This window comes from Ictidomys tridecemlineatus, chromosome 10 (genome assembly GCF_052094955.1).
Source record: "Ictidomys tridecemlineatus isolate mIctTri1 chromosome 10, mIctTri1.hap1, whole genome shotgun sequence".
Lineage (NCBI taxonomy): Eukaryota > Metazoa > Chordata > Mammalia > Rodentia > Sciuridae > Ictidomys > Ictidomys tridecemlineatus.
In genome coordinates, this window is record NC_135486.1 from 98383383 (window position 1) to 98409693 (window position 26311).

A 26311-nucleotide genomic window follows, 5' to 3' on the forward strand; every position below is an offset into this window, starting at 1 on the left:
TATGTGGTGCTGAGGATCGAACCCAGGACCCTGCCCATGCTAGACAAGTACTCTACTGCTAAACCACAATCCCAGCCCCTCTCTATATCTCTTCTTAATTCTCTAATTGTGGGAGTCAATATTGGACATCAATCATTAAGAGTCAGGAGGCTTATATTCTACTGTGATCTTACATATGATCATTACAATATTCTCAATCTCCATTTTGCCATCTGGATGATGAGGGTTTATATTAGGCCATTTCTCTCTTTAGGAAAGACTCTGGGATTGGCTAATACAGAAATTCATTGAAAATATAAAGAAAACTATTATTTTTTATCCATAGACATGGGGGGAAAAATTCATGCCCAGGATAGTTTGTTTGTTTTTTTACATTCTGTATATCAAACCAACCATTAGATAATATTTAACTGCAAAATGTTTTTTTGTTTGTTTTGGTACTAGGAATTGAACCCAGAGGCACTTTACCATTGAGATGTGTTTCCCACCCTCTTTTTTTGTTGTTGTTTTCTTTTCCTGAGACAGGGTCTTGTAAGTACTTAGGGTCCTCACTATTGAGGCCTTGGAATTCTCCTGCTTGAGCCTCCAAAGTTGTTGGAATTACAGGAGTGCACCACAACACTGGGCTGTTTATTTTTTAATTTAATGAGGATATCTATGTTCTACATAGAAACATAGACTTTATTATATATTTTAAATAAGCTTCAATAATATTCTCCCTAAAATTCTTCCCTTCCAAATTTCTTCCATTTTTTAAAATTCCACTGGACCCTCTGGTGTCTTTTCTGCATGAGCTTACTCAGGAGTATGTGAGTAGCTAGAGCTCTCTGTTCCCTCCTGAGTACACATAAATCCTTATGTATATGTAAAGACTTTAAGATTATCAGATTATGTTGAAGCTTATTGAGACCTACTAAGATTATCGCATTCTCTGGTTTATATGCTGGGCTATTTCTTCCCCATTTATTTGCAACCACAGGAGATGCCAGTGAATCTAAACTAATTATATATATATATATTTTTTTTTTTCTTAATTAACTTTTTAATAATACAATATTCAAGAAGTACTAATGAGTTCCCTGCCACCCTGAAGTATATCTCCATCAAAAGAGGCAAATTTGACCAGAAAGAAAACACATAAACTCTAAAAGAATTTTCATTGTTTCTTGAAGATTTTGTAGTACTGAAACACTCCTGGCTTTAGCTTTTTCAGTGCTGTGACCAAAAGACCTGATAAGAAAAATTAGAGCATGAAAAGTTTATTTTGGGGCAGTTTCAGAGGTCTCAGTTCATAGAAGGTTGACTCCATTCCTTGGGGCTAGAGGTGACGCTGAACATTATGGCAGAAGAGTGTGGTGACAGGATGTGGCTCAAGACATCACACCAGGAAGGAGAGAGAGAAAATGTGCAAGCCAGCCAGCTGGAGCTCCCCTCACTAGGAAAAGATACAAACAGCAAAGGAATGTCCCTGGAATCTGCCTCCTCCAGCCATACAAAACTTACCTACAATTATCACAAAGGTAATCCCTAACAGGGAATTAATGCACTGATTATGTTAAATCCCTTGTAACCCAATCATTTATTTCTAAATTTTCTTGCATTGTCTCACAATGAGCTTTTTTTGGGGGGATACCAAATACCTAAACCATAGCACTGACAAAGTAAATTTATAGAATTCAGAAACCCTCTTCTTTCACTAAAGTGGGTAAGGCAAGGAGTGGAAAGATCAATTCAAACCTTGATATGAGGGCTGGGGTTGTGGCTCAGCTGTAGAGTGCTCACCTAGCACAGGCAAGGTCCTGGGTTTGATCCTCGGCACCACATAAAAATAAATAAGTTAATTAAAGATATTGTGTCCAGCTATTGTGTCCAGCTACAACTAAAAAATAAATATTTTTAAAAAACCTTCATATGAGAGGGAAGGATAGATCAGCAACATCTTAAATTGGAAGTGCTTTCTGAAAAACTGGGCAATTCTAGGAGACAATATAAGCAAGCCTAGTGTTTACAACTGCATATATCAGTCTATTAATTGATTATATTTTGTCTTGGGAAATTCTGTCTGTAAGAAGCAGAAATCTTTTGCTGCTTCAAAAGATTTCATAAAACTTAACCCAGAGTTGAGGACTAATGGAGTGGGTGAAGGAATAGAAGGAGGCATAGGAATAAGAGGGAAAGACACTATGAAATGTCTAAATTGTAAATGAATTCCCCAATTGATAGGCATATCCAACATCAAAAAGCAGAAACCTTATTGGCCCAGGGTGTTTGAGCCCAGCCTCTGACCAACGACTGGTTAATCATCAATCTGTGTTGACAGAGGAACATTATCTAGACACTAGCATGGCAGTATGTAAAAAAGTGGATGTGTATCCGATGTGATTCTGCAATCTGTATACGGGGAAAAATGGGAGTTCATAACCCACTTGAATCAAATGTATGAAATATGATATGTCAAGAACTATGTAATGTTTTGAATAACTAATAATAAAAATTTTAAAAAAATAAAAAATAAAAAAATATGTAAGACAAAAAAAGAAAGTCAACCTTAACAATAAAAACAAGGAGAAAAAATCCAAAATCACCTGAGCCTAGATTTCAGCAGCTGTGCATGGTAGGGAAGATAGACTCCAGAGAACAGTCCTCATTTAGGTATTTTATATGTGTCCATAGGAAAATGATGTTAAATTTATTCTACTGTCTTTCCTATTTCTATCCTCTCTCCATTTCTTTCATTCCATTTTGTTTCATCTACTTGTTTTTGATTTTTTACTGATGGATATGTCTGTCAATGGAGAATTCATTCAAACTTTAGGCATTTTATAAATCTTCCAAAACCTGCAGTTTCCACTGGACCCTCTGGTCTTTTCTGCATGCGCTCACTCAGGAGTGTGTGAGTAGCTAGAGGTCTCTGTTCCCTGCTGAGTACACATGAATCCTTATGTATATGTGAAAACTTTCAGATTATCAGATTATGTTGAAATTTATTGAGACCTATTATGACTGTCTCATTCTCTAGTTATACTGCTAGGCTATTTCTTCCCCATTTGTTTGCAACCACAGAAGATGCCAGTGAATCTAAACTAATTTACTATGTTTATTTTTCCTCTGTAGGTCCCATTGATTACTTTTAAGTGAGAAGAGGAAGTGGCATGGAATTTGGAATTTGATGGGCTTTACATTATGAAGCAGCCTGCAGAAGATGATATTAAAGGCCAGTGGGACAGACTCATAATCAACACTCAGTGAGTAAGGAATGCTAAGAGATATCTCTGTGCTCAGAAATTTTTGAGCATAAACATACTTTCCTGCAGGTCATGTAGATTTGTCAAAAGTGTAGCACAAGTGAATAGTAGTTTCATATTTAGCCAATAAATTCAAGAGTAAGTGCATCAGCCTCCTTATGGAAGCCCTCAATTTTTGCCCTGTATGTTCTAAATTCCTTAATAAGAAAGGGCACTAAGGGAATTTCCACAGCACTGATGGGACTTCACATCCAATACCCAGTATCCAGGGAAGTGAATGGTGAAAAGGTGGAACTGGCAGTGCAGAGTTACCTCACTTAAAAGCAGAGAAACAGAAATGCATTAAAAGAGGAGTCGCACTGTAGGCACCAACATTAAATTTCACACTTTTAATTCATCTAAGTTGTAGACTTTCCATTGGTACCATCAGGGAGCTTCAGATAAACCTAGCTCAGTGTTATGACAAGATGTAAAATGTGAGACACAGGAACAGCACTTGTCTAATGATTATTTAGCCTTGTGAAGTCAAAATTCAAATGACAAGTAGCTGTTCAAGGTATAAATCCATTCCAATGTGATTTTCCACTGAAAAAATTATTAATGACAATACTTTTGAGTAGTTCATGCAACTCAAGAGTGAAATATCTTGTTTATTATGACTAGTTTTGCTTATTCCTCAAAAGTTACCATGTGTAGTAGGTTCTGAGTTTTCCAGTGGGAATGATTTATTTTTATTTTATGTGCTTGGTCTAAATGTTAAATGTTTTCTTTAGCAATTCTGCCTTTTAATATAACTCTCATCATTGTTTGCTTTTAGTAAACTCACCGTCAGTCAAGGTGCCAGAGTCAGAGTGATATTTCTTTAAGGGTGACTGATAATTTTTTTACTTCATAGGACAAAACAATGACTGATTTCCAGATAGTTTAATTTTTAAGACAATTGGCAAACAATAGTCTATGGGTGGATATTTTATAAACAAATGATAAATATATTACTTATCAATAAAATGGTTGTAGTCTCCTCTATTAATATGTCAACACATAATCTTTGTAATGTGATTCACATGTGCATGTATTTATGTTAATACTCAAAATAATATTGATAATACTGTGACAAAGAATATAAGATAGTAACCTAATTATTGTACTTTCATGTGGTTAACAAGATAAATGTTTACATATTATTTTGTTTATTTCAAATGATATGCTATTATTTATTGTTTAAAAGTTATTTAATTTTTATGATTTTACATTTTTAGGTCTTTTCCCACAACTACTGAGATAAATTTGTTAAAAGAAAGGTCATATTCTTTAAAAGCAATACATACTCTGTAAAAATGCATGTGTGCTTTTAAAATGCAACCTTATTGTCTCCACTTAACAATTTTTTTAAAAAGCCACATCAGGTTTTTATGTGTGTCTGTGAGTGTATGTACTTTGGTTGAACCCAGGGCTCCAACATCAAGCCACATCCTAGCCCAGCCTTTCTTTTGTGTGTATTTATGGTCTCAGTCAATTAGGGAACTGATGATTCTTTGAAAACAAATATTTATGTTTGGATGTTTCTGTAGGGAAATAGTATTTTGTCTCAGATAAATATTTTAGCTAGCATGGAAAAGATTTCCATTGACCTAGTTCATTAGTTGTGTGCTTTTTATGTTAAAAAAATGAAATCAGTTGAAAAGTGATTAGATGGCAGATATACATCAGAAATATGAACTTAGATCCAGATATTACATGGCTTTAGGAGGACAAATGTGGCATTTAAAGACATATCACTAGAAATACAATGAAAAACAGAGCTTTAGGAACTAAGGCCCTTGTGTTAGACTGAAATCTAGAGCAGGGGCTGTGGTGAGAAACCAGGCTTTTATGTCATTTCACATCCCAGATAAGTAGTGGATGATTAAATAGTTTTACTGAATTATGCATTCTCCATGGGACACTTTGTGACTCCAGAAAAAAAAAATCCTGAAGAAATGGAAAGTTTTAGGCCACTTTTTTTTTTTTACTATGAATAAATTGTTTTTATATTGGTAAAATTTTCATTCTTTTACATAGTAAGTGTTTTCAAATTCAACCCTCAGAAAAGTATCAGAATATCAATAAAGCATTTATTAATAGCTTTCAATATGGTTAATGAAATCAGAATAAAGATATTAGAAGTAATAGATAATATTAGGAAAAAGATGTACATGTACTGTCTTTAAAGCACATAGAAAGGTCAAGTTTTGAAAGGTTATGTGGTTTCTCTGAGGGTGCTGTCTTAACATAAATATTCAAACAGAAGAAGCTTCATATTTCCATTGCTTAATCAAATACATAAACCAGGTTTGGCGTGCACACATTGAAATAAGTGACTATCTTCCTCCTGGGCATACAATGGCTGCCAGGAGCCAGAAAGGCTACACACTTCTTCATTCATGCATTCCTGGGTGAGGCAGGGGAGCTCGTACCTCAAAGCCATCTAACAACCCCCAGCTTCTACCTGTACTCTACTTTGAACCTGAACCAAGTCCTGTGCCCAAGGAAGGCCTTGACTGCTTGGCCTGGGTCAGCCTTGGTGCCTCCCTATGGTGGAGTCAGCATGGCTGCTAGTGTTAGTACAAAGGGGCATCCTACAATAGGGAAAGGTGCTTAGTGATGGTGGCAGCACACTCACCACACAGTGTGACAGAGGTGGAAAATACCAGCGGTAAAATAATTTTTTAAATGAACTCAGAAATGGTATGCAAAATTCAGACATCCTGATAGAAATCTTTATTTTGCTTTAGATGGCTTTCATGGAGAACAAGTGTGTTCCTACAAATTGCTGCACTGTTTTTATTCCAGCTCTTCCTTTTCTTTAATTTCAGAGAAATTATTATTATATGGAAATCTATTGTAAATATTCATGGAACTTTTAAAAAAGGCTCCTGTAATAATAAAATTAATTGTGACTCAAAAGTAACATTATTTCCTTAAAAAATAATGTTCGGCTAAGATAAACCAAATCCTCACCCATAGAGGAAAAATCTTCTAGATCAACTTGGATGAGCAACTCCTTGACATCACATAGTAAGATTGGCCTAAGGAGAGAAAATGATTACAGAAGTTAAGATTTAAACCTTAAGGGCTGGATTCATGGCTCAGTGGTACAGCACTTGCCTGGCATGCATGAAACATCAGTGCCGATACTCAGTGCCGCATATAAATAAATAAATAAAATAAAAAATATCCATTGACAACTTTAAAAAAAATACAAAAGAAAGATTTAAATGTTAAGTCTAGAAAGATCTGTTAGAAAATAGCACTGCCCCCTTATACTATGTTGGATCTTTCACATTCTAACATGTCAATCACCTGGGACTGGAATACTGAAAGTCTGACAAAGTTATCAAAAATTCTAGTCAAAAAATCAGTGGTATGTCTTTAAAAAAGAGAAAAAAACCCAAGCATATTCTAATTTAGTATTTTCAATCTGCAATGATTATGGATATTCATGCTCACACTTATTTACTTGACATGTATTTATGTAGAGACAGTGAATGTGTGAGATACTGTGCTGGGTGCTGGGAGTAAACATCCACACATGCATGCGCTCCTGCTGCAGCACTCTCCTTCAGCACCCAGGAGACTCTGGAAACCCCGGACAGGTCTTGTTCCTGCCTGGATGGAAATAGAAACACTGAAGGTGAGGTTAGCAAAAACCAAAGGAGATAACAGCAAAACCCTCTTTCATTTACCAAATGAATACAACTGTGACATATGTGTGTCCATGTATGCAAGTTTTTATTATTTGAACCAAAAAAACCCACAACTTTTGGAATGCAATCATAATGGAGGTTAGTGAGGAAACTTTTGAAGTATACACATTTGTTAACTGAGTACAATTTTCAGGAATAACTGTCATGAATAAAGTAAGGTTAGCTCATATTTAATGTAGGAAAGGAAAAGTGAAGAAGAAAAGCTACTCTTAAGTAGAGTGATGTGGTGGTGTTTTGTTTTGATTTCCAGGACCCCTCTAAAGAAGTGTCTCAGGACAGGAGGGTGTCCTAGGAACAGGTCTCTGCTCGTCCCCCTATACCCACATGGGTAGAACCAACTCCCAGGGAAGCTACTAGGCTTCTTGAAGGTGGATGCTTCAGGCTCTTCCAACCTTTAGGGCCTTTAATTAGTGTTTATCTACAAATTCTTCTTTTTGTCTTTCCAGACTGAACTCCACTGATGTGAAGGAACAGATGTGGAAGCTGGGAGTTGTTTTTACTGACAATGTAAGCATGTCATCACCCAAGAGCCGAGATGAGTCTGGGATTTCTGCAGAGGGAAGGACAGATGTTTAAGGCTTATATTCAAATACCAGTGTGTTTAATACAGACCACATCTGAGAGATACACAGCCCATCTTTCATTCTATTTCTTCCAAAAGCTGAAAGGTTAAAGGATAAAGATATTTACACAAGAAAAAGAGATTGAGATGCAAACTCACATATATTTTCTTTCAGGTTTTAGTTGAGAAGTGGCACACTTCAAAGATCATAGATGTTAAATTGAAAAAAAAAATAGAAATTAATTGTACTAAATTCAAGCTTTCCCCAATTAAGTACATTAAGTTATTGTGTTCCTTTTCTTGACTGATCCTTCTTTTATGAAAGAATCTTTGGAAACTGAAGATAGAGACCAAATGTATATTCAAATATAATGAAAAAATTAACTATTACTAAAATCCATAAGTTATCCCAAGATTTCACTTTTTAATTTTAGCATTGTGTTCCAGGGTACACATTCGTTTTTTCCTCCTGTCTCAAGGCCTTGACACACTCCAAATTTTCTTCACTCTCTCCTTATCTCTGCTTGACCCAGCCATGTCCCAGGAGTCTGAGTATCTCCTGAGAGCTCCACATCATGTCCTCTGAATATTTTCCAGATTCTCAGATGTTAGTGTGCTGTCTTGCAAGGAATTTCTCATCTTATAATGGAAAACTTAGGATGAAAAGGATCAGTGTCAGCTTCAGCTCCATCTCCAGTTGTTATTTTCCATCTCAACTCATCCTGGCTTCCGCCTCCTGGGGGCACTCTGACAGCCACAGCCTTGCATAGTCCACCTTTGTCCAGGTGACCTGTCCAAAATATTCACCTTTTTATGGAGCTTTTTTGTCCTCTAGAGAATTTGGGCCTGTGACGATCACACAGGAAGTCTAAAGAACCTCGAGTTTTCATCCACCTGCAGGTTTGTGGCTTCTGTTTGGCCAATCACTTCTCCACATGTGTTTAGTCCTCTACCACACAATGTCTCTCTAAAACACAGACAAGGGTGCCAAAAGAACTGTAGGATTCCCAGTGTCATTTACAATAAGCAAAAAGGAATGATTTTTAGCCCAAGTGTGTCCCAAATACTGTCTGGGACACACCTGTACTAAAAATTATTTATTCTTTATTTCTTGTTGAAATTTAACTGGCATCCCATGCACAGATTCCACACACAAAATCTTGGATCAGCTGATCTCTCACTTATATCTCCTTGATCATCTTAAGCCCAAACCTGTCCTTTCTCCTCAACCTTTGCTAGAAGCCTCCATCTGAATTTCCCATGGCAAATACATCATCTTCTCTCTCCTCTACTTCTTCCAACAAATCTAGTCCCCTCCCCACAAATATCTCTGTCTGTATTTTAGTTCTTGTTACACAAACTATAAATTATTAGCTTCGACTTTGCCTTTTCCCTTCCCCTCCATTATCTGCCTCTTTCTTTGCTTCATCTCATCTTGTTCCCGTCCCTGTCTTCTGTAATTCTTTTGACTTTCATAACCTCAGTCTTGGACTTGTCCAATCATCTCCCAATTCAGTGGCTCTACTACTTACAACAGTTTTAGACAAACTTACCCTGAATGAACTCACTTTACTCTTTTATAAGTTGGTCCTAATGATGCATGTTTGTCAGGGATCCTGAAAGGATAAAATGAGAGACTGTACATGCAAAAATATGGAACAATGACAAGCACTTGGTATATGCTCAAAATTTTTTTCTGAAATTCCACTTTTCACAAACCATTATCCTGCTTATGATGCTCTGATGGCTCCCAAAGCCTGTGAGATGTGCCTGTGTGCCAAACCTTGGCCTCCAGGTCTCCACTGCTTCTACTTTTCCAGCCTATTCTTCCAACACAGGAACCCAGCACTCAAACCCACTTCCTTTCCCAGAAAAAAAGTCATTGCCTAGCCTTACTTCACTGTCTTTTAAAATGCCATTTTTTCTTTTCTTCCACTTGACCTGTATCTTCACTCTCACACTGCCCATGAAATCCCCTGCATCACCCCACTCTGGTTCTTCTTTTTCTATCAACAAATGAGATATGTTATGGTCAAAACAAAGGTTTCTATCCCTTCCCAAACATTTTCCACCCACAAAGCCTGCCTCATTCACACAAAACACTAATGAAAAATTTAAATCAATTGCAGGATTTTATTGTTTCACACACTATCCCTTAAAATATGTATACATGTTCTTGTCTCATGAAGTCAATTACCTACATTGATTATGTTCCTGGAGATTTCTACAAATATTGATGATTGTGTTATTGGGTTTACCATAGTTTTCAATGAAATGGTATTTTGTTTTTTTCCTGGACTTTTTTTTTGTTCATGCTAAACCAAGCTGCTTGGTTAATAAAACTCTTCATATAATCACTCATAAGTAGTATGTCCAAACAAACATTGATTTGTGTATAAATATATAGAAAAAGAAAGGGAGATGTTGGTTGGTTGTTTGATTGACTATAGAACAGGGAATCTCAACCAAGGACTGTTTTGCCCTTAGGTAATATTTGGTATTGTCAAAACTGGGTGCAGTTAGCATCCACTTGGAAGCTGCTAAGCATCTCATAGTGCATAGGGTGGACCCCTTAGCAAAGATGAGTCCAAAATAGCACTCAGGGAAACCCTGTTATCAAGTCATAAGTTGATGAATTGTTTTCCTTGGGAGGATAAATAAGGAAAGTTTTTCAATGATATTGAACCTTCCAGAACAAACACAATAAATTGTAATACACATGAGAACTAATACAATTGGCTAGGGTTATGAAATGATGGTCTAGGAATCCTGGGCAGGTGGATTGGTTTTAATAGGGTGTTGTCAGAATAGCTTTTTACTGCAGTTTATTCTTCCATCTTCTGATGTGCCTTTCCTCCCATTTCTCTTACTAGTCCTTCCTCTCCCTTGACTGGTATATGACCATGTCCATTCATGGATAGTATAAAAACTTTTTTTTTCTGCTTATCTTCTTGATACTGCTATGGGATTCAAGACTTTAAGAACCATCTTATTATCAGTAGCTCACAATGGCAAACAACTAAAAGTTTATCCTTTTCTTCCCTTTGCAGAAAGTAAAAGAGCAACAAATAAAGTCAACAAAAATACAATGAATCATTTACTTTAGAGTTGCCCAGAACTGCTTCAAGGCTGGACTTGATTAATTAGCTGTGTCATTCTTGGATGAATTAATGAATATTTATGAATCTCAACTCCCTTATTTCCTGGAATAAAAAATAATAAAAGTACTTCCCTTATTGGATTTTTGTGAAAATTAAATAAAACCAAATAGGACTTAGAACCATACATATTAAGCACCAAGGAATTCCTTATTATTTGGCTCATCATGCAGTGTTTGCTCCATTTGATGCCAGATAGTTCCCATACATGTTGCAGCACCTTGATGCATTGGTTGTATCAGTAATAAAACATGAGATTCTGCAGCTTAATATACTGTGACATGTTAAAACTGGGTATTCATGTAGGCTTTTCTCTCCTTTAAAATTGAACAACAACAAAAAAAAGGGATGTTTCATTCTTGACAAGGTCATACTGACTTGGAGGAAGCTTGTCTAGGTCCAGCTCATCAGGTCATGGCACTCAGTTTTTCCGTATTAAAAATTTTCATTATTCTGAAGCATATTGCAGAAACATTCATTTGTTAACTCATTTGCGGTTTCTCAAGTGGCCAGTGGGGGGAAACACATTCTGTTAGTTATTGGATTAGGAGAATCCTTTACCAGAGTCTTTTAGCCCAGCACAATTTTAAAAAATATGTCCCTCCAAAAAACTTGAACTTTGTACACAGAAGCTTCCTTCATAGAGATCCTTTGCTCTCTAAACTACAGCAGGAAGTTCTTACATGTGTCATCCTGTGTTTTTAATATGACAGTGGTTTTCATGGCCAATGCATTGACAGGTCTGCTATGCTCATTTGCAAAGGAAAGCAAGAAGAAGCAAGGAATCAAAAGAAGCAAGGTGCAGAGGCAAAATGACAGAATGGCAGAAAAGCTGCTCATTCAAGCTGCTGACTTTATTTATACCAATAGGTTATATTCAGTCACAATATAAGATGTTTTGCTTATGGTTAGGTATGTGCTGCAGCCAAGCATGCATTGGTTATCTCAAGAGTGCCTGCTAAAAACTGCAAAACATTCCAACTGTGGGAAACAGGGTGCCTGTTACCCCCCGGGGGGGTTTCTTCCCAGAGGAATGCTGCCTTGTACATTCCCATGGTCACAACCCCTACACTCACTCGCCAGTCAGCACATGGTCCTGAGCTCGTAGTATAGGTTAAGAGCTGGGGATGCTCAGCCTGCTATCTACCTTTACACAAAAGGTCTGCTGCCAATTTCAACTAATTTCTGAGCTTTTTCAGGATTACTGCTCATCCTTTTGAGTGTCAAAATTTAATTTGCAGAAATACAGAAAGCTTACTAGTCCTAAGAGTTAAACTGGGCACAAATTTACAGCACCATTATACTTAGGCCTTCTATAAGAGTAACATGCTTTCTGGATATTACTGTAAAATGATTTATAGACAATAAATACATAGTAATAGTAAAAAATGTAGAGTTGTGTTATGGTCAGAGAAAGGACTAATAAAGGTAATGCATCTTAGTATGTTTAGAATTTCTGTGATATAATCAGTAATACACTGCCACCAAATTAGCAAATCACATTTTCAACACTGTATTCATATTCCATTAAAGGTATCTGTATATGTAAAACTGTATAGCTTGGAATTAAAGACTAAATAAAGCTGAAAGAAGGCCTTTTAAACTGTGGCACTTAATTATACATTGAGAAACTAGCCTTCAGAATAGCTGTGGCCATTTGCTGTGGTATTTTTCATTTGTAGAAACATTTGATCACTGGTTTATGTTTACAAAAAAAAAACTTAGCTTTATTTTTTAAATATTTGCACCATACATTCTTACATGTGGTGTTCCCAGGTTTCAAAAGCAACACGACTTCTTGCTTATTTCTAGAATGTGATTGAAAGAGAAAAATAACTTGCTATCTTAATTAAACAAGATGGGATTTATTAGAAATGTAGATTATTTATAGAAATTCAATTTCATAAAAATAGGGAAATTACTTCATGTAGTTTATGCTCTCAATATTTAGAGGGTAGAAAAATGGAGCATTTTGAGCTGCTTACTAACATCAGAAGCTCTGTGTGGACATAAAGCTAAGTTATAATGTGTTTCTACTCCAGCTGACCTGGGCTTTTGTTAGCCATGTAGGCAGGCAAGTTTTGCATGCAGTAGTGGTACAACCTGATGAAGAGGACATATGAATGCATCTCCAACAGGGGCTAAGGAAGGTGATTTTTCACTTTTAGCTAAGTTTATAATGTGTTCCTACTCCAGCTGACCTGGGCTTGTTAGCCATGTAGGCAGGCAAGTTTTTGAGAAGATATTAAAGGACCATTTCTGCCAATTTCCACATCTGCTGCCCAGACTGACAGTGTGTGGACCTGCCAAATGATGAGGTCTGAGCTGGGAGGTCAATGTCTCCCAGCTTAGCCTGTTGCTCATTTAATCCAGTACCACAGCTGAAGTGGTTATTTCCTGGAGAACATTTTAAAGCCACTGTCTTCTGTTTGTCTTAATCACTTAAACTGAAGTACTAAAAACCCCCAAATATGTCTCTTAATAGAATATGTTACTTTTTGCTTTTAGTTTGAATGTCTTGTTTTAAATTTACTATTTGATCTTAATTTTCAAAATAAACAGATTTTCAAGATTTCATACTGCTTTACATTGTTCTTCCATAACCTGCACCTCTGAGTATGGCACATCAGAAATTATCTGATGTGAGCTCATAGGTCAGTAAGGGGGAAATGAGACAAAGGATGTACTGCTAAGAAAGAGATGGATCCTTCTGTTAGCTCCTCATGAAAATATCTTCATAATTTGCATTGTGAGTAGAGTGAAGGGGGCTTCTATAATGATACTAAAGTTATTCTAGAAAAAGTAAATGCCCCCAAAAGAGTGATAGGAGAGAAATACCAATACAAAGCAGACTGATAATTAAGACAACTTTGCACTTAAGAATGGCAAATCAGTAGAACAGAATAGAAAGTTTTAAAACAGATATGAGTACTCATGAAAATTAAAATGTGACCAAGGTGACTTTTGCAATATTGAAATGAAAAATAATTCAATAAACAATATTAGTGCCATGGACCAGTTTTGGGGGGGAAATGACAAAAATGTACATCAGCCTCATGTTTTAAAGTAGGAACAGGACAGGTTGGACTCCTTAAAATAATAATAATATTTAAATGATGAAAGGTCTTTCAAGTATGATATAAAACCTGGGATACATGAATGCTAAAAATTAGTTTAAAAAAGAACAACTATAAATAAAGTTTTAAAGACAATTAAAAACTGGCAAAAAACACATTCAGTGTCAAAACAAAGAGCCTGTTTCCTTCATTTGCAAATTTCTTATCACATCATTAAAAAAGAAATAGGACAGTAAAAAATGGCAAATTACATGGGCAGAAAATTTAGAGTGAAATCAATTTTGTGGGCTTGTAAATATGAAAAGATGCTAAACCCCTGTCAAAATAAAAGAAATGCAAACTGAAACAATGAAAACCACTTTTTTATTTGTGCAGCTTGAAATTTTTTAAAGTCTGTGACCTTTACAGTTGGTGCATTGATGAGGAAACCAGCACTTTTCTGAGTCTTACTGGGAATTTGAATTGCTGCAACAATTTGAGAGAAGTTTTGCAATATCTGTCACATTTTTAATACATATATCCTTTAAACTGTCAATAGTACTGCTGGTAATTTACGTAAAGGTTTATTCACAAATATACCTTTGTATGTTCAAGGAAATTAGCTACGCTCACAAATTGAAAATAATCTAAATTATCAATCCAGCCCTGATTAAATCTGTATGGTAAATTCATTAAAAGCCTATAGCTATTTAAGAATGAAGGAACTCTCTGTATACTAATATGGAGAAACATACAGATTACAGTTAAGTGGCAGGAACAAAGCAAGACCCTGGAGAGTGCTGTGAGAGGATGCACTGGGATTTGGAACACAGATCAGGGGAGAGGGAAAGATGAAAGCTTTTCATTTTGTAAACTTTTTTTCTGTCTGAATTCTTATTTAAACAAATATGTTGTTTCTTTTGTTTTAGAAGTCTAAGACTGTTTTTCCCCCATCATGTTATAAAAGAGAGTTTAATATTCTCAATATTATAACCATCAACAGGGCAGATTTCTTGCTGGGGGCAGGAACAGGACATATAGGAAGCCAAGTGGTGTGAGTAACAGGATACTCTTAATTCTCTGAAATTTCAAATCACTATTACCATTCTGAATATGTTCTTAACATGACATTGTGTTGTTCATATGCCAATCGCTTACTTAGACAACATGACAGTTATGGTTATTCACCCAAAACTAAGTTCTTCAAAAGGAAGAAATGCTGTTACACTTAGAGGTCCATAACTTGAATTGATTATTCATCAAGTACTTGCATAGGACTTACTATAAGTAGATAATGTGTCATGCATTGTTCCAAGTCTGGGACCTCCTGACAATTATCCTATAAGAACCATCTTCGTTCCCCTTTTACACATGAGGCTGAGCTCCTAAGTGTTGGAGCAGCTTACCATAGGCCACATGATGTAAAACAGTCAATCTTCAGACATTTCTCTGGGCCATATGCTATTAATTGCTATTTGGGGGCCAGACTTTTTTTGAGGATAAGGTCTTACTGAGTAAGAACACCCCTGCCCTCAAGGAACTTGCATGATAATACCTATGTAGAAATTTTGTTTAAGGAGCTTTGTTTTTATTCTTTGTTTTCTAAGAATATTTTACCAAAAAAAAATGTGCCCCAGAAATTCCAAGGTTTTGGAAAACTTTGCAGAGTACCCTGATCTGCAATACTGGTGGACAGTGGGGGTGATCTCATATGGTGAGACTGAGTGATGGTGTTAGGTGGGGGATGATCTCCCAGCCTGATTCTCCTTTCCATGCCCTCAGCACCACCCTAGTCTCCCCTGCCATGGCACAATCATTCTAGACCCTAGTTAAGCTGTAAATGGAGCATTTTTTAGAGGACTACATTCTCACCATGCTTCTCAGGATGCATATTCCTTGCTGTTGTTACATTTTCTTAGGATGACAATGGCCTTCACCTGCTTGCTTTTTCCCAGTTTTACAGGACACAAATAGAGGAGCTAGATAATTTATCTCTCTTTACCACGAGGAAGCATGCCTCTTGAGGGTTTAAACAATAAACTTTGCTGAAGCCTTGGTTTTCTTCTGTTCAAGGGATTTCTGAGAGTCTTTGTGATTGAGACTGTTGGAGCCCAGCTCTGTTGCAGGGTCTCACATCTCTGGGCCTAGCAGTTAGCTTTCATTCTTGCCTTGGACTGTGGTGAGGCTGTGGACATCATGAAGGTACCTCAGATGTTTCCTTCCCACAAGAGAAAAGGCAGTTCCCAGACACTAGCCATGCCACAGCTCTTAGCCTGTCCATAAGGACACACAGGTACTGCCAGTCTGGGGAGCCAGGCAGAAGACTGAAGCTTTGCTCATGGTTATGACGAGCTGCTTGTATTTAAAACCTCCTACATTCTTAGGGCCTAAGCACCCCATGGCTTCTTACTAACCCATGTGCAGTATCTTCTTTAAAATGTTGACCAAGTGTAAAGTGTAACCCATCACTCACCACATGCTCTTTCAAAGCAGAGCCCAGTGTGCCAATCAGCAGGAAGGAAGTGAAATAGGAAATGGCCACATCTAACTTTAATTCCATTCTCATAAGAGAAGCCTATCTTAGTGATGTCTCTTTAGCAGTTTCTTTTCATAGGGTGAGATCTGTCTTCTACAAGAATCTCTGTTGTCTCTTGAAACTCACTCACTCACGTCCCCACCATGGACTTCATATGCATGTCTACCACCTTTTCAGGAGGGCTCACCCATTTGCCCACACTTTCTAGCAAGTAATACTTTATTCTTTTTGGTTTTCTCTCTTCCAGCCTCCCTCCCTCCCTATTTTGTCCAACATAAAGTCTCAAAAAACAAACAAACAAATAAACAAACAAAAAAACCTTCACCAGTCCTCCTGAAGGTAACATAATGATCAACTCCAGAAATGAGGAATACAGGTATAGCATATTAAATCCTGAGAATTAAAAGCTGTCTGTTCCCAATTTTTGTGGGACCAGGCACCCTTCTTCCTCATGACTCACACATTTTCTGAAGAAACTATATCTTTTTTTTTTTTCTGCAAGAATTACATCTTCCCATCTCTAGCTCTTGTTTCCAGGTTTGGATAATTCTATGAAAAGAAAAGCAGATAAAAGATTCTCATTTTCAGGAGCAGAAGGATAGGATAACACAGTTGCTGAAAGGTGGCAACCTCCATAGTGGGTCTCCACCATGTACCCCACATTTCACCACCACAGTCATCTGTGTGCTTCACTTGGGGCCAACCAGGTAGTGAGAGTCAGTACCAAAATCCCACAAGTGAATTGTGCCCCTTATTCTTTTTCAAATGTGGTATTTCATTGAGCCTAAATAATCAAATCCACATGACTCTATCTTTTCAACATGGCCATGAGTTTGCTACTGAACCATGCTGGAATCCCTTGCTCAAAATGCTTGGAATTGTCATAGAAGGGATGTGGGTAATGAAATGCAGGGATACTGCTAGGAATGACTGATAATATGGCTATTGAGAGAGGAAAGGAAGGAGACATTGTGTTGGTAATTTAACTCCACATATAAGTCATAATGCCAAATCCTACTCATTAAGAGCTCACATAGTCAGCTGAGGGTGTAGCTCACTGGCAGAGAGCTGGCCTGCCACGTGATTTGATCCCCAGAAAGGGAAAGATTTCATGTAGTAAGTTGTCAAAATTCTCTTTCCTAAAGAAAAGCTCTTTATGGAAAGCCAATTATATTCCAAAAGTCTTGGTCAACAGGAGTCAGAGGAACTAGCTCAATGGGGATCACTAGCGCTGTCACATGCAGCTCCAAGCAAAAACACAGCTGGAGAGGCAGGACATTCCAGGATGTTGCACAGAACTATGTCTGGGCCACTGGGATGAGATCCTAGGACTAGAGTTTGACAGAGACATGAGAGACTTCCAGACCAAGGGCAAGTGGATTGTCCAAATTAAAGAGGAAGATTCTGAACACAAACCTGTGCTCATGAAACCAGGGAAAATAGGTGAAACAGCCTGGGACACTGTACGACCTGGGCACAGAGTGGCCGTAGTGAAAGCTGTCCCTTTCCTCTGGCCACAGCTGAGCACATATGGAGACACGGGTTAAATAACATGTCTTCTTAGTAAAAATAAGAAATATGTGTGCTAAAAAGAACTGAAACAGTGTTCAGGAAAATGCAGTGAAAACAGAATGTCCTCATCACACAGATCCCCTGGACACAGTTTTAGGCATAACTTTTGAGAAATCATTGCAAAAAAAAAATTCTGGGATTTTTTGTAAGTCATTTCCTTTAAAATTTCCCTTCCAGAGATGGATTCAGTAGATGGAAGTAGGAATCCAGAATGTTTGAGGCTCCAAGGCATTCTCATTTTCAGTTAGGGCCAGGAACCCTCAGCTTCATCCTGCTCTAAAGGGCTTTCCTGGTCTCTCTGTCACAGAGCCGCTGTCCTGGGCTCTGAATCCTTCCAGGTAGGCACTGCAGGGCCAACCTGGAGAATATTTCATTTGCTGTGTGCCAGGCTGACAAAAGTCTTCTGAATGACTCATGTTTATTGAATCCTGCTCATTCAGTTCCAGGTCTCTTACCCAGGAAACCTTTTATCTTCTGCATCCATCAGATCTATGAGTTCTTGGTCTCATTCCAACTAGGAGCACAGTGGTGTCCTCTTGTGGCCTGTTCTTTGCCTGTACTTTCTGCTGTTTCAGGTCGCCTGAGAATTTGAGGTCCATGGGTTGAGGCCACAGGCCTCTACAAGAATACCTCATCTCTGGTATAGGGTTGTGGCTCAGTGGTAGAGTGCTCTTCTCGCACATGAGAGGTACTGGGTTTGATTCTCAGCATCATATAAAAACAAATAAAGATATTGTTTCCATTTACAACTTAAAAAAAAGGAACAGGTCATCTTATCTTCATCCATCCACTGAGTTTAGAGTTCCTGTCATGTGCCATAAAATACACATGGGAAAAAATCGAGTTGTATACCTTTAACATACACAAATTTTTGTGAATTACAAATAAGCTGCAAAAATTAATTGATCTATACACCAAAAATAGAGCTTCTTTTCCATTATCAACTCTGTATTTCTCATAAAATAAATCAGAACATTGCTATTGTGTTGTAGTCTCAGTTGATGTAATTTGAGGCCTTAGACTTACTCTAGATTATTCCTCTCTATAATGTCCTTCACCAGGGTTTTTAAAAATGATTTTCATCCTTAGTCTTTACTCACCTAATAGGAGGAGGATTGGTAAATTTTACTTCTCTCATTAACATTTACCAAAAAGGAACATATGCTATTTAAAATTCTAATACATAGAAATTAGACACCTAATAGAAGTAATTTGTTTCATGATAGTATGTTAGTGTCACACATAGGAATTTAACCTCAGAAAAATTCATAGATGCAAAAATAAATATTTTAATAATAAATTATGATGCATGTGTAATGCTCTACAGCCATATGTTACAAAAATTCTTTATATATATATGTAATAATTTATAAAAATTATTACTATGAAAAATGAAATATGTTCTCAAGTAGTATTAACCCTGAAAATACTAAACTGATATATATATATATATATATATATATATATAGTACTAGTAAAATGTATACCTTTTTAACTTAGTTTCTTTGGAACACTGTAGATTTTTGTTTTGTATTTTTAAAGTTTATAAAATGAAAAAAATCTTTCACTATACAAATATTTTAAAACAACCATTAGCAATATTACAATATCAAAACCATTTGAATACTTTATTGAGATTCCTGAAATTTATCAATGTCTCCTTTCTTACCACTTATGTTTAGTATTACAACTTAAATGAATTAAATGGGTAATAAAGTCAAATAAATAAAATTTGATAAAGTATGCAAAAAAGTGGCCCTGCTACTGTGAATAATCTAGTATACACTTATACACATGGTAAGCACTGTAATGATGGCAGTAGTGTGTATTTAAGCTACAATAGTCTAATTCTCCATAATCCAAAACTGCCATTTCTGTGACATGTTTAGATATATACTTGCTGGCACTATAAATTATGTACTGAGCATTTCGGGGTCTAAAATTAGCACCATCATTTCTACAGAGGAAAGCAGTGTTTGGCCTGTGCTTTCCAGGTAGGTGCCCTGCAGTAGCTGGTCTGTGGACATGGACACAGCTCTACTGGAAAGAGGCACCCATGCAGTTGGATTTAAAGTTAAGTCATATCACATTAGATGGTCAGAGGTGGTGAAAGTTATGCCACAAAATTGATTTTAAAGAATTTGTACATCAAAGAAAGGGGACTGTTTTGCACATATACATAACCATATCAATAAGTATAGAATCTGGTGATTTAGAGGGAATGTGGATTCTATATATTGTGATGGGTACTGTCACAATGAGGCAGGGCTAACTACACAAGACATTGTGAAGAGCATCAATGGAGAGATATGTCAGTGTGCTGGGGATGCAGAGGAGCTATCAGCTGTGGGCAGGAGCTGGAGATGGCAAACATGGAATAGGGAGAGTCAGTGTGTCCTGGCCATGAGCAATGTCACCAGGAGAAAGGAGGAGTACAGCATGGTACTGGAGCTCCTGCTCTGTGCAGTTGGCACATCCCTGGTGTAAACCACAGAACAACAGATCTTGGAAAAAGAGCCCGTTCCAGGAGTGTATGTTAGATTTGGCTAGAAGCTACTGAAGTAGAAGTAGGTCATTCAGCTGGAGGTGGCCAGCAGCAAATGCACCTTTAGTGCTTGTGGAAAGATCAGGGCAGCAAATGGCATGTGCACATGGAGTGCTTAATGCTGTGAAAGCAGGTGAACTTGAGGGTAAAGAGAGAAGCAAAAAGTTGTGGATGCCCACACTTGGAGACTTGATGCCTTATGAGGATCCCAAAGTGGGTCTCTAAACAACATGGAACATACTCAATTAAAAAGGGGGGGGGGAAACTGTTATAAAACAAAATCTAAATGGGACAAAAGCTTCAAAGTGGTAAGTGTTCAGCAGTGCAAAGTGCTGTAGAGGCTCTCGAAAAAGGAGAATAAGAAAAGGTATCTCACGACCTCAGGAGGCTGAGGCAGGAGGATCATGAATTTAAAGCCATCCTTGGAAAAAGCAAGGCACTAAGCAACTCAGTGAGACCCTGTCTCTAAATAAAATACAAAATAGTGTTGGGGATGTGGCTCAGTGGTGGAGTGCCCCTGATTTCAATCCCTGGTACCTCTCCCCCTCCCCCCCAAAAGAAAAGGTGATTGAAGTTGCTGATTAGGGGGCCCTGATAGTCCCTGAGGGAATACTGCAGTAAGGCAGAGAGTGAATGCTGATGGAGCCTAAGACACATCATACATTCCAAAGGTTAAAGCAGTGACAGGAAGAGACAAAGGGGGCAGTGCCATCAGAGGAAGCATTTTTAAAGAAAGTATAGGCTAAAGTTCATAATAATCAAATTTCATAGTCTGTACAGAAGCTCTGGCCCAGGTGGATGGCATGAGAAGTAAACCAGATGTAATTTATTTCTCTGGGGTCCCAGGTTTATGTCTGATTTTCCCTGGTGGCTTATGTGATTAGGGGGCAATAAAGATTGTGAAGAAAGTATTTTGTCTGATAGATTTCTGTGTCGTGAGATGCGGAGCAGTTGATTCCATTAGACAAAGTGTCCTAATTAGGTTAAAAACTAGTCCTACAACTATGAACCCAACATCATCAAGAACCTCTCAGAATGTCTTACATTAAATTCCAGAGACTTAAGCAAAAGATAACACCTAAACTGAATTGTAAATCAGGAATACAGGGTGAACTGTTATAAATGTGATTGTCTTTTTAGAGACAGAGGCTGGTTGACTAGCACACACAGCTGTCATCTGTAGAGCATGGTAGATGGATGAGGCTCCTGGACAATTATGTTTTTAACTTACAGAAGAAAATTATAACACAGAAATCCAGACCAAGGGTGTAATATCTAATTGTCTAATAACTACTTCAGTAAGTCATTATTTTTCCAAATTTTGGTCTGATATTTCCTGAAACCTCACCTTCACTCAGACACTTGTTAATGGATATTTTCTTGGAAAAATCTATAAAATGCCCTATATGATTAATTTTCATCAATAAATTTGTCCACATTGATACTGAAGTGATGTATAATGGCTAAAGCTTCCTATTAACATAGTCACCCACTCAAGCATGACCCTCTCTCCCCTCTCTCCCCATCCTGCCATGAATCATTTGCCATAATTTTCCCTCTTGGGTAGTCTTCAGCCCAAAGCCAGGTTCTGTGTGTTTGGGTGTTGCTAGTGGCAGGAGAGCTTTCCAGAGCAGCATGGCCCAGGATATCTAGCTGTCCTTATTCTTCGAAAAATCCAGCAGAATATGGGTGGGTTCTTCCAGGTTGGAGCTGTGGGCAGTGATAGTGGGTCAAGTCTCTGCTCCCTGAGAGCTCAGAGAGAGTGGGCAAGTGTGGGAAAAGCGCTAGTTGTAATCTGCACGATTTGATACTAAGGCAGAGATCTGCATGTGGTTCTGGGAACAGCTGGGAGAACCTCTTTTGGCTTAGGTTGGGAGTAGTAATGGGACACTATGTGTCAGGAGAGAGTTTTGGAGTGGAAATACTGTGAAATCTCCCTGAGATATGGATAGAAGATCACATATCATAAAGGTGTATGAAGGGTACTCCTAAAATGAGAGACCTGCAGGAGCCCATGGGACTGAGGCTTGGTGAAGAGACCCAGACTGCAGGCTCTGCAAGGTTGTGGGGTCTGATCTGAGAGGTGGTGAGTGCCATGGTTGTGACACCAAGTGCAGTGATCACTATTTAGGATCTCGAAGGGCTTCCTAAGAGCCTGCTTGGAGGTGAGAAGTGCACAACTCATTCATTGGCACTAGGAGTCCTCTCAGTTGTCACATCTGATTTCCTCTGAGTGATTATCATTGTTCAAGTTCTGTTTCTAAATTCACTGGATAATTGGTATGTGTATAAGGGGTGTGGTCAAGGTTGCGAAAGAAGATTGCAAGTCATAAAGCTTACTAAAACTTAAAGTAACATCGTACACAAAACCACCATGTCTCTTTTATTAAATAATGCCCACAATTAAAACAAAATCCTAGAAAACAATGGTGCATTTGGGAAGATAAAAGTAAATTTTTCCTTATGGCTTTCCAGTAGTTATAGATGTGTGGGTTTATATAGATTGCTTTTATATTAATTAACTTTGTCTTCATTTATATTTTGGTTTCTTCACTTATAATATGTGCTTTTTAAGCATGTTTGTTGAAGATATTCATGAAAAACTCTATAATTTCTTTACTCCACATTCTGCTCAGAGAATTGATTATTTCTCCATATCATTTTACTTTTTTCTGTCGCATATATCAGCTATTTTTATTATTTTTAAATTCCCCTTTGTCTTTTCTACTTTCCCTTCCCTCTTCCCTTTCCTCTTTTGTTTTTTTTCTTGTCTTCGGCCTATCTGAAAATTTGGATTTCTTGTTAGGCCTAGAATTTCACTACTTGGTAAGAAGAGCAATGAAAACCTAAAAGCATAGCCACCACTTGGTTTTAGTTGCCATTTCTGCACAGTGTTGTGTGCTGCAAGGTTGCAGGATGCACATTTGCATGGCTGCCTTCCTGGCCATAGGCCAAGACAATGTCCTCAAGGTTGTTTATGAACCATTATCTTTGATGAAATGGAAGACTCTCTTTTTTATCAGTCCAAAGCATGATTGCAAATGCAAAGGGTCTATTATTAAAGAGCAAAGGAATGACAATGGCAAGTTCTACCATGTTTATTGGAGGGGTAAAATAAAACTAGTTCTGGGTTTTTGTAATTAGCTGTTATAAATCAAAAATTTAAACTGTACTTATGTTCTTAATGCTTTTACAAATTTGCATGCCTACTAAACTCCAAACTTTGGAGCTCCACAGTCCGGATGGTGGAGTCAGGAGCTTCCCTTGGCAAAAGTGGCACCACTCACCCCAGAGTCAGTTTCTGTTTGTGTTGAGAATCCATATAGCTGAAGTCTGTGCTCCTGGGCACCTGATTCTGGACATCATTCAGGATGAGCACTCACTTTCTGCATGATATCTGTGCTGTAGGAACTTAGGGATCTATGGCAGCTGGTAGAACTCATGTTTTATACATCCTTGCATCTGATTTTCTCAACTGTACAAATGTGAGCCCTTTACAGGGTTTGACATAGTGTTGGGTAATTTTAGCAATAAGAGATATAAAGATGTGTTGTACACATGTACTAAGTTCAATACATTCTAGAAAATTTACTGTGAATAAACTGAAGAATGTGCAAACACACACTTTCCATTTTTTTTCTTTAAAGATATACATAACAGTAGAATGTATTTTGACATATTATACATACATGGGGTAAACTTATTCTAATTTTATATTCTTTATAATTTTTGAGAAACATTAGCTTTTTGGTAGAATTAGTTAAGGTTGCACTATTTGGCTTCTCGAACTTGCAAAATTTGGTACTTATACATTTAGTAATTAAAATTTAAATTTCATGTAAATTACTTAAAATTCTCATTATTGTCTCAGCTATATAATATCAATGGGGCAAGTGTCTTTTTTAAATTTTTTTATTAGTTGCTCAAAACATTACAATGACCTTGACATATCATACATTTGATTCAAATGGGGTACATAATCTTATTTTTCCACGTGTACAGATTGCAGGATAACATTGGTTATACAGCCACGTTTGTACATAGGGCCATAGTAGTGTCTATTGTATTGTGCTGCCCTTCTTATCCCTCCTCCCCTCCCATCACCTCTTTCTACCCAATCTACTGTGACACGTTTCTCTCTCTTTTTTCTTCCCCCTCACTTTTGTTTATCTTATATGTAATTTTGCATAACCATGAGGGTCTCCTACCATCTTCCATGCAATTCCCCTTCTCTCTCCCATTCCGACGCACCTCTCACCCCTATTTAATGGTAATCTTCTTCTCATGCTCTTCCTCCCTGGTCTGTTTTGAGTTGCCCCCCTTATATCAAAGAAGATATTCTGCATTTGTTTTTTAGGGATTGGCTAGCTTCACTTAGCATAATCTGCTCTAATGCCATCCATTTGCCTGAAAATTCCATGATTTTGTTATTTTGTAGTGCTGAGTAATGTTCCATTGTGTATAAATACCACATATTTTATTCATTCATCTATTGAAGGGCATCTGGGTTGGTTCCACAGTCTAGCTATTGTGAATTGTGCTGCTATGAACATTGACGTAGCTGTGTCCCTGTTGTATGTTCTTTTTAGGTCTTTTGGTAGTCTGAGAAGAGGGTGAAATGGTGGTTCAATTACCAGCTTTCCAAGGAATCCCCATACTGCTTTCCAAATTGGCTGAACCAATTTGCAGTCCCACCAGCAATGTACAAATGTACCCTTTTCCCCACATCCTCACCAGCACTTGTTATTGTTTGACTAAATAATGGCTCTCTTTTTTCTCTTTCTTTCCTTGTTATTTTTTTTCTCCTTCTTATTCTCTCTATCCCACTTGCAACCCCCTATATTTTACTATTTATAAGTAGGGAAATCTTATAAATACAGATAGGAGTTTGAATCTATACATTCTTTCATAAATTACCATCTATTGGTTAGAGCTCTCCAAAGTTACTAAGTTAGATTAACCCCATACCCTCACTCCTTTCCCCCTAAACATAACATCTTACACCTGCAATTCAGTTTTCTTCATGCTACCAGAAACGGTATGGCTTTCATGAAACTAATGACTATATATTTAAATGATAATTAAAACCAACTTTTGGAGACATAGAGTCTAGCTATAAATGTAGTAATAAGGAAAACGTGTGCTTAGATGATGTACTATTGATATTGGGAACTGTTAACATTGTCTTTCTCCACAAAAGAAACTTAGAACTATACAAGAGCAATATAAATATATAGGGGGAAAATCAATAACACAACAGTTTCACAAAGATGGAAAGAAATGTAAGCAGTATGAAAAGACAAGGAAAGAAAGGACCACAAGCAATGCAGGTCAACTCAACTTTAGAAGAGGTAATATCTGCAGCAGATGGAATGTCAGACAAAGAATTCAGGATATACATGCTTCAGATGATCTGAAGTCTCAAGGAAGACATTAGACAGAAAATTCAGACAAAAAAGGATCACTTTAACAATGAATTACATAAACAAATCCAAGAAGCAAAAGATCAACTATACAGGGAGATAGAGGTTATTAAAAAAAAAAAAACAGAAACCCTGGAAATGCAGGAAGCAATAAACCAAATTAAAAACTCAAATGAGATTATTACCAGCAGAGGAGAACACTTAGAATATAGAACATCAGACAATGAAGACAAAGTATTTCAACTAGAAAAGAACATAGCTCAGCCAAAATGTTAAGAAACCATGAGCAGAACATCCAAGAAATATGGGATAACATAAAGAGACCAAACTTAAGAGTTATTGGGATACAGGAAGGTATAGAGGTCCAAACCAAAGGAATAAGCAATCTCTTCAATGAAATAATACAAGAAAACTTCCCAGACTTGAAGAATGAATCAGAATTCCAAATCCTAGAAGCCTACAGGAAGC

At 37.3% G+C, this 26311-nt stretch overlaps 1 long non-coding RNA gene across 4 annotated transcripts in view; it reads right to left on the minus strand.

Moving 5' to 3' along the window:
• The window catches only part of LOC120887505 (uncharacterized), a 99361-nt gene that overhangs the window by 29492 nt on the left and 43558 nt on the right, over positions 1-26311 (minus strand). Inside the window, exon 5 of one of the 4 annotated variants that reach the window (XR_013426750.1) lies at positions 6246-6313. The exons of the other annotated variants lie outside the window; for them this stretch is intronic. This is a non-coding gene — a long non-coding RNA (uncharacterized LOC120887505). The remainder of the gene's footprint in view (positions 1-6245; positions 6314-26311) is intronic. 4 annotated transcript variants of the gene reach the window in all.